We start from the raw sequence: 9,933 nt of genomic DNA, 5'->3' as shown, positions 1-9,933 counted from the left end.
GCCAGGCCTGTCACTTTAAGCCCTCAGCTGTTTGCAGATTAGGGGTCTTTTTTTCAGTGGAGCAATCTTCTTTTTCACACTGGCACTGAGAGAGGGAGGCAACCAGAGAGGGCCTGCAGTGTTTGGCCCTGGCTGCTGCTGTTTGTACTGTTCCATCTCTTTGACGTGGGCCCCATCCTATGATCCCAAGCTCTGAATCACTTCCTGGTCCCTGCAAGGAAAGCAAAAAGAGTGTGTGTTTGAGGGTCTGAATGTGTGTTTGTGTGTGTGGGGAAGGAGAGGCTAGAATTATGGCGAATATGAAGGCAGAAGAAGTAGGATGGTGAGGATTATAGGAGATAAAGTGAGGAAGAAAGGAGAGAAGGGTGGGAGTGATGGTAAAAGGAGAATATGATAAAGAGGTAGGACAAGAAGGTGCTTGCAGGAGGAGTGGGAATATGTTAACAAGCTCACAAGTTTCACATTCTACATCTTAAGACTGGAAAGCATGTTGTGCGGCATTTCTAGCTTCAGTGCAGTACAGTGGGCTCAGCTCTCAATTTGTGGATCTACAGACGTCCGCTGGACAACTCTTAACAAAGGGGGTGAGAGTCGGGGCGTCACAGCAGCTGAGAGGTGCTTTAGGTTGCATCAGCAAACAATAATAAAAATCAAATTTACACAAGTGCTTTCATACCACTGACTGATTTGATGTTGCCATGTTGGACTGTTTCACATGCTGCCTTGTCTCTGATACACACACATCTTTTTTTAGTCCACACTCCCATTTTAAGGTTCTCATGTCCATATAATATGCTGATGTTGATATGACATACAGCACATGAAGAGCAAGAGCATTTAAGGAGCTCTGAATGGATAATGGATAATGACATATTTAATTGAAAATATATCAAATAGATACAGTAACCCCACAATCGTCCAGTTGAGTCATGGTTTGTTCCACCTGCTATTTCAATTTCATAGACAGCTACAGGCGTACAGGTACAACAGACACAGCTCTTAACTAACCCCAGCTCAGAAGACAAGAAAATCTCCACAAAGGGAAAAATAAATCCTCTGTTCATGAGAAAGAAACATCAGAGGAGGCGATCTAACAAGTTCTTTCCCTTCATCAGGTGTGCACTAGGAGCTGTGGATGGAAAAGGGCAATTGACAAAAAGATCAAGAGTAAATGTGTAGCGTTTAGTACAAATGACATGATATATAAGATTAAGAAGTCCATTCAGAACAAGTCTCTCTGCATATCAAGCGATCCTTCAAACCCTAACATTGAAATTCTGCAGAACAGATCTAACATTTACCCTGGTTTTCCAGCCACGCTGTCCCACTTCCTCTCAGTCAGTGTGCCTGTGATTCTTCTCTCTGTATGCCTCATGTGGTTTGGCTTTGTATTGTCCTTGAGCTATTTTTGCATTGTGACCAGAGGCGTCTGATTGGTGCTATTTCTGAGTGCAATTGACGTGGGCTTTTCAAATAACCTGTGTAAAGTGGCTGAGGTAATGGGAGTACACAGGGGCCACTGATAATAAGTTTAATTCTCATCGTCATCATGTTCCCAAGTTCTTTTCAACTTCACTTCTTCCTCTCTCCCACTTTCCAGTTTCTTCATTGTCCCTGTTTAACTTGAGAGTGTGTTTTGGCGCAGCTCTCCTGTTCACTCTGGTAATTGGTGTCTCCTCAGCCAGCTTCCTCCTTTCTCATGGTGTTTTCTTCTTCCATGCAGATTGTTGGCCTGCGCCACGAGCATCTCCTCTATGACCTTTTCTGAACTTGCCTTCCAAATTTGACAGTGTTGGTTTTGACAGTCTGGCCTATCCCGTGAAAGAGATTAAAGCTGCATGGCTGCCTGGTGCACAGCTTTAGTGAGTGTGCCAATGTGCCAGGGCTATTTAGACAGGAAACTGTATGCCCTATCAAGGAAGTAATTTGTTATTTCTTTTGAAATTATTTTGTCAAAATTCAGACAGATTTTGGCAAAATTGTAGGGTGAAGACGGTAGCTTCTGGATCTTTTGAAAATCCAATGAGAGAAAGAGTGAGACAGAGGCAAGAAGAGAGGAAATGTTAAAATGTTGAATATGCAAAGGAGATTCTGTATACCAGCTGAGATGTGGAAAAAGTGCAACTCAAAATCAAAGATAATTATTTTAGGCTTCTGGGACCAAGCATAGCAGCAGGGAAGGAGTTCTCAAATGTGTTGTCTAATCTCTCGACCTACAAGATTGAAATGGTAGAGATCAGTACAGCAAGCACCACATTTTCGTAAACAGGACATATGTACATTGTTATACAGCTGACAAATAGGATTCATTTATTTTCCACTGTTCAAACTTGTAAAGATGATGTCTGTACACTGAATGTCTTTAAGAAAACATTCATGCTCCTAATTACCCTTGGCCAGATGAGTGAGGGTTAAAAAAAAATATCCCTGTTCTCTTGCTTGTCTTTTGGTGTTGTTCTGGGATGAGATGAAGTGAAGACACCTGGATGCTGCCTGCTGCATCACCAGCGAGACGTTGTGTGTGCAGACAGCGCCTAGAGCAGAAAAGAGAGATAAAGAGCAGATTGGGCTAAAAGAAAGCAAACACAGACTCAGCCCTTAGGCTGCCAGGGGCTGGCTGTGCTATGACAAGCTTTAGTTTAGACCAGCACATTTTGCTGTTTTTCCTGTTTCTTACAGTAATATTAAAGACATAGAGACCTATTTCTCTGAAGGAGCTAAAACTGAATTTTCCCAAACTAAATTAAAGGAGAGAGAGGAGTTGCTTTAAAGGTGACCTTTTCCGATAAAGAGATGAAGAGATGAAGAGATGCATGTGAGCTCCACTGTCACACTAAATTGAGTGAGCTGGCACAAGAAGAGGAAGGGAGACAGAGAAACAGACTTCAGTTTTTTAATTTTCCTACCCGTTTAGCACAGAGTGATATCAGCACCAAGGCATTCAGCCCCTTGGTGGTTTCAGGGTCCTCAGTGCAGACCATCTGTCCCTGTGCCCACTGACTTTTCAAAATCCTCCATCTTTAGGTCAGAGGCAGCAAGCAGTCACTACTGTGGGTGGTTTACAGATTTTAAAAAGGGGTGCATATTGGAGAGCTGATCTTCAAAGACTAATTTTCAAGTCCCATGAGTCCAATCAGGCTTTGAATCCGGCTCCACTACATCAGTGGTTAAAAGCAGTGAGTTCTTCCTGAATATTTCAGGAAGCCAAGCTGTTAAATCTTCAAATAAAATTGCTTTGTTGATAATTGATTTGGCAGTCATTTGGGAATTTTCTCGTTTTAAAAAAGGTAAAAACAAGCAAGCAAATGAATTGATTTCATTAAATAATCATGACTTTGGGTTTAATAGCAAATGTGATGGAAGGGGAAGTGTGTAGGAATTGGCCAACTGTCAAATCCATAGGGGGCAGCATACCAGAAAGTCGGAGTGTCCATCCCAGTGTAAGAAAACAAGGAAATGCGCTCTTTGGTCCCTCCTCTGTCCCTCCCCTTCTCCTGTGCCATAGATGGACTTGTTGGCCAGTGCATCGGTACGTCAGCCCTCTCTGTGTACCTGTCATTAGGGGTGCACATGAGAGCATGGTGCGTGCGTGTTACAGGACTGGGCTCACTAGTCTCTTAAAACCAAGTTTCAACCTTCACACTGAGCTAACGTTAGTTTGAATATGTTTAACCTCAGCATAGGGCAGTTTGTGAGATGTTGCCAAACCAAATGGATTGGGGAATACTGTTTTCCACACAGGTTCACCTTGCAATCTGATTATGTAGCTGGTAGGTTGTTTTCTTTCGTTATTGTCAAACTGAGGATGAAGATTTCACAACCAGTCTCACCAGTCAGAGAGACGTGAGGATGAGATACGAAATGGGACGAAGAATGCGAGGGAGACGGAAAGCAGCTGGAGTAGCAGAGTCAATAGCTGAGCTTCAGGAAACAGTAGAGTAAGGTCACAGAGAGGGGATGACTTCCACTTCATCCTCTCATGTTGGACTGAGAACTACAGTGACTCACTATCGCCTATCTCGAAGTACAAAGTGATATTATGAGATGGGATGGGTCAGGTTAGCATGTTAGCATGCTAACTTCAATAGATATATCTGCAACACAGTACTTAGGCATCTTTGTCATTTCTTCACATTCTGCTGATAATCTTTGTAAATTTTTGAATATTTTAAACTAAAATACTTAAAATACCTATATTGCCTAATTACAGGAATGCTGAAGAAGTGTGACCTTACCCTCTGCTTTCCTCACTTCTGTGTAATTGGATTTAGATTCACCTCAGCTGATACACAGTGTTTGGTTAGAAAAATCCCCATGGGAGCGCCCCCCACTGGCCGAGAGAGGTACTGACCATGAACTTGACTTCTGCGGGGCACCTTTGATATATGACATTCCCAAACTATCTCCACACATTTCCTGTCATTTCTCTAAAAAGACAGGGCAAGGCTTTGTCTCTGAGCAGAAGATCCTTATTCTTTGATCCTTATTCTTAGTCTCCAATGCTTTACCCCAAATATTTAAACATCCAGAGCAACTAACAGAACAGACACAGAGAATTGTCAGTATTATCAACATGCAAACACATACATACACTCAGGGCATGAAGCATTCAAATGTTCAAACACACACCTCATCATCATACCGTCACCATCATCATCATTGTGACTGAGACAGACACATTTGCATCTGCTATTTGAACAGCAGAAATTCTGTCGTGACGTCCACGACACTGCAGATAAAACTTCATTAGTTTCCAATGTGATGTTTTTTATGCTTTCTCTGCCTCTTTATATTTAATGAGTAAACGCACCTCAGAGATTTCTTCCACAGTGTACAGGGTACTGGCCTGTTCTCAGGACCAGTGTTTTTACTTCCAATCAGTCGAAAAATTGGGCAGTACACAGGTTTATTCATAGCCCTGACTGTACCACGAGTGTGTGTTCGGTGCTTGTTAGCGACTTCCCTTGTGGAATTGATCCCCTTTTTGTTTGTCTTTAATTTTGTTCAAGTAACAGCTTCACAAACAGCAGTAAACCCACTTCTTTCTGTCTGATATAACCCATGGGCCTTATTTTGTTGTTCTATTTATCACACTCAACTTTTAAAAAAAAATGTACATGTTTTAAGACACTGTATAAACTATTATAAGAACACATAGTAGTTCTTGTATTAGTGATTTTATCATAGTATTGGGGGTGGACTAGTTAGAGTAAATAACTCACAGTTCAGTGCAATTTATTAACAACACTATCACAAAATATGGCTTCAAAAATGATCATGAAATCAGCACCAGTCTGTCACAGCATCAACAAAATTTCGTCATTAGCAATTCTCTGAGGCCTGTATAGATGAAGATGTTCTTATTAATCTGTCCACCCTTTGTAGTAGAAGCAGGAGAATAAAAGAATATAAAGAGACAATTTGATTATCCATTTTTAATGTAATATGATCTAAAATCTATTTTTGTAGTTTTCCTTGTCGTACAATAATTTCCCCAAGTCTTTGTACATCTTGGTTTAACAGATCGTCATTTTGTTCTGGCCTTAGATATAAAGAGCAGGGGTTCACAGTTGGAGTGAAAAAAATTATGCAGTCACTGAGGGAGAAAGCAAATCAGTTGCTTTAATGTGGTATAAAACACACACAGACATGCACCCACGCACACACACTTGTATGCCATGGTGCCATCAGATAATGTTAAGTCAAATTCATTAATGAATTACCCTTAACAAAGCAAGCGCAGAGCAAAGAGGTCATGATACAGATGAAATCTAGTGGGAAACATGAAAAAGCAGCAACTGTCACCATTAATGAGGCAGTCTGACAAAAACTTGGAGCCCTGGGCTCTTCACTGCCATGTGCTCGTCCTTCAGGCCTCCCATCGAATGGAGATTAACCTGCTGTATCTTCAAATAACCAACTCAGCAGGGGGCCAGAGAAGATTTGTCTTCTCCACAAGCAGTCAGGCAAAAGACAGGGAACAGAGAGGTGGAAAAAAGAGGATGAAAGATGTAGAAAAACTGGAGGCCTTTTTTTTTCTTTGTATTTCTGGTTGATGGATTCATTTAAATTCTTGTATTCCTTCTGCTGCATATATCATGCTGTCTTTGCTGTTCCCATTGAATTGTTTGTTTTCAGTCTTCATTTTATTCTTTCATTTCCTCTTTTTTTTCTCTCCCTTCCATTTTATATGATTCAACTCCTTACGTTGAGGTCAGGTTTTAACATCAGCCCTTTCTTACCTCACCTGCACATCCGCATAAAAAAAACTATATACAATGTATTTGTAATGTTTTTTATGTGTGTGTATAAAAATCAATCAATCAAACAATGGGGGAAGGTGCAGGATGGAGAGATCATCATGGCATTATAATGTTTCTGTAGGATAATGAACTTGCCAGTTTTCATTTCAATTTCGGTATGTGTATGAATGCATTAGTTATATGATAAAACAGAGCGATTTATTTAGTGTTTAGACCCTGCAGTTGGTAGATTCAGATGAAAAATAAGATTGTAAGACAGAATCATAGACTATAACAAAGAAGCTACAGAGGGACATACAGTATACATACATTTCCATAGCGATGATGACACACCAAACTGCCTTCAGAAATCCGTCAATTGAATGTGGCCTTCACTCACAACCACTGCCACTTTTCAGCTCCACATAAGAACTGCAGGCAGCACATACACTGGACTAAAACAAAAACTGTGAGAACTGATTAGCCTGGTTTTCTTACCATCTTCTACAGAGATCTGCTGCTGTGAGCAGAGCCAAGCAGTTTGAACAACTTCTTAGCTGAGATTTGGGTGAGATAAAAAAAAAAGTGAATCAAATAAGCATTTCAAATCACTCTTTACCAACAACACGCCAGTATGACAATATTCTGAGACAAAATCTCATTAAGGACACAACATACTATACATACAAATACTTTCTAATTACTTGTACTATTTCAATGCTCCTCATTTCCATCACCTTTCGGTGTTTCTATACACAAATGTTAGTGCTTCTAACCTTGAACTAGACTAACTAGACAAATGTAAGGCATAAAATAAATAATTCATACAGTTTGATTTATTGTGGCCTTGATTTTTTGGAAAACACACAGACCTCTTAAAAATTACTCTAGTGGTGCGGCTCACTGACTGTTCTACAGCCCTCCCTCACTTCCTCTCTGCACTTGGTAATATGGACTCCATAAATGAAGTGGCCACTTGCAGAGCGACCTTGGGAGCAGGGCCCATGGGATGCAGAGGTTTCAAAATGGAGCGAACTCGCCCTGCTAATTGATCATGATGAATGATGGTGATGTGAGGAGGAAGAACTGCAGATGGGCCACTTTCATTGATCTCGAAATATTGTTTGTTTGCTCACTTACTATTTTCTCTTTCAATGAACATTGTGCGAAGGAAGTTCCTAACAACCATTATGTCCTCTGGGTAAGATGTGACAGTGACTCCTTCAGCCACTGAAGGGTTGAGCTCACAGGTCCCTTGAGTTTTGAGGGGACTGGAACAACACTAAAGATGGATTACTCCAAGGCAGAGTCAGTCCGGGCTTGTTAAACCACTTCTGGAATACCCTAGTGGCCTTTTCTCACCCCACAGCATCTTTCTATTTCACATGTTAGAAGATAAGAAATTGCCCTTATTGTCAATTTTTAACTAAAACTTCTGCATAACAGTCAGTTACAGCATTAAGATGTTAGTCAGCTGAAACATATTAGACTGTAGGGTAGTTGATAATAGGTATATTTCATGCACATCTCTTATACAATGTGTTACATAACTCAAATATTTTTTGTTCAGTTTAATTGTAGGAGAAGGTTTTTCAAAGAAAAACTTCCTGCAAACTTTACTATCACTCTCAGTTTATTGATTCATTATAAGGCCATTGATGCCATCCTTTTTGTAGTTGGACAGAGAAGATTTTTTCAAATCTATAACTATCTTATTTTCTCAATTTGAGCAAAGACACAAAGGGGGACATGGCATGTTTTCTTTTCAAATCAAATGGAATCAAACTCACAGTATAGTATGTTTTGAAATACTGGGCCTTGAAGCAGAGCACGTAATCAGTTTACCTTTTCAGCTGCTCATCTAAGTGCAAAAGTAAAATCCAGTGTCTAGGGTTGGGGAGAGATGAAATACCTTTTAGTGTTGTGTATTTGACTGGGTTTAACCAGTGACTGAAATAGTGTGTTGTCAAACGTTGGTTGGTGTTCCTTTGTTTTTCCCTGTTTTGTATGTTCTTTCTGTTTTATCTGGAGAAAAGAAAGAGAAAAGAAAGAGGAGGAAGGCAAGGGAATTAAGAAAACCTCTGACTTTTATTAATAATTCTTGAGGAAAACCAACACATTGCTTTACATGCTTTTTAATCAGAAAACAATTATATATGGACTTCTTTTTCTTCATATGATTCAAACAGTAGCACCTTTCAGTGCATTGAATCAGTTAATCTCCTCCACTCTGGAAGTGAGTTAGGGCTCCACATTTCTTGTTATACACAGGATTTGGGAGGCTTATATGTTTTTTCCTGTGACTTGAAACCTAGGACTCTTGGAAAGCTGTGTTTTCACAGAAATGACACTAGGTGGGGCTGTTGTCAAATGGCACTGGGCTGCTTCTTCTCAGTGACAACCAGTAGAGAAGAAGTGTCCACTCAGTCAATAAATCAGATAGTTTAAATGAGTTTAAATGAAAGCATTTACCACGAAATGTGTATTAATTGCTACCAACAGGGAATTTTGCAACATGTGGTTTTGATGTTGGGAGGGTGGGGGGGGGAATCAATTTGGGAACATGCCAACTCATCAGGTCAATAGATGATTCTGCTCATTCAGTTTACATGATGCAGATTAGCTGTTTCCATCCTGCTGATAGCCCCATTACATCGCACTCACCCAGATGGAGGAGTGCCAGCTCTCACAGTCAGAGAGGCGCGGGCTTCACACTGGCACTGTATCTAACTCTCTGTGGCGGAGATCTGACTTTATCCCTGTTTGAGGCGAGAGCAACATTAATGTGGCCCGACAGTCCATATGAGAATTCACTCTTTGTACAAATGACTTTTCTAGTGTGCAGAGTGTGACCTCAGATTATCTTAATTATCATTCAAGTTAGTGGGAATGGAATGTTTAATGTGTGACCAAGAGCCAAGAAGGAATATAATCAATAGTTCATAATTTTTTAATTTTTGTTGTTGTTGTTGTTTTTCAGTCTACACCTGCAGGATCTCACTGATATGCATTTCCACTCTGTCTCAATAGAGGGTGACATTGTACAGCACATTAACCGTAACCACATAATAATCAATTATTTTTTCATATGTTTTCACTGTCCAAGTAAAAACGACAGGCTAGGTATCCGCTGTCTCAGGTGCGTTTGTCGTCCTATGATGTTGATTAACAGGAACCCCTCATGACACATTATTATCCAGCTGTCTCAAGCTGTTTTGATGTCTCTTATTACGCTACTATATTTTTGTTTTTTTAGCCGTCGCTTAAGGGCTAATTAGGTCCAATAGGGTAAATGTGATACAAATAACAATTTTCATTTTTGCCATTAAAATGATATAACCACAACAAAATATTAAGTATAAATACCTGGCCAAAGATCTTATTTTCAGAGATGACAGATAGATAGATAGATAGATAGATAGATAGATAGATAGATAGATAGATAGATAGATAGATAGATAGATAGATAGATAGATAGATAGATAGATAGATAGATACTTTATTTATTCCTTAGGGGAAATTCATGAATGAGTGATAAATATAATTCATCCAGCCCTATGACACATGCACAACAAATATGAATAGTTTACAAAAATAATAATGATGCTAATAATAATAATAATGATAAACTTTATATATATTGCACTTATACTATATAATATAGATATTTCAGAGACACAAGCAGGCAAGC

The sequence above is a fragment of the Seriola lalandi genome, unplaced genomic scaffold (genome assembly GCF_002814215.2).
Source record: "Seriola lalandi dorsalis isolate HSWRI2012SDOR001 ecotype SW California unplaced genomic scaffold, Sedor1 jcf7180002054486, whole genome shotgun sequence".
Lineage (NCBI taxonomy): Eukaryota > Metazoa > Chordata > Actinopteri > Carangiformes > Carangidae > Seriola > Seriola lalandi.
Note: the sequence above shows the minus strand (reverse complement) of the source record.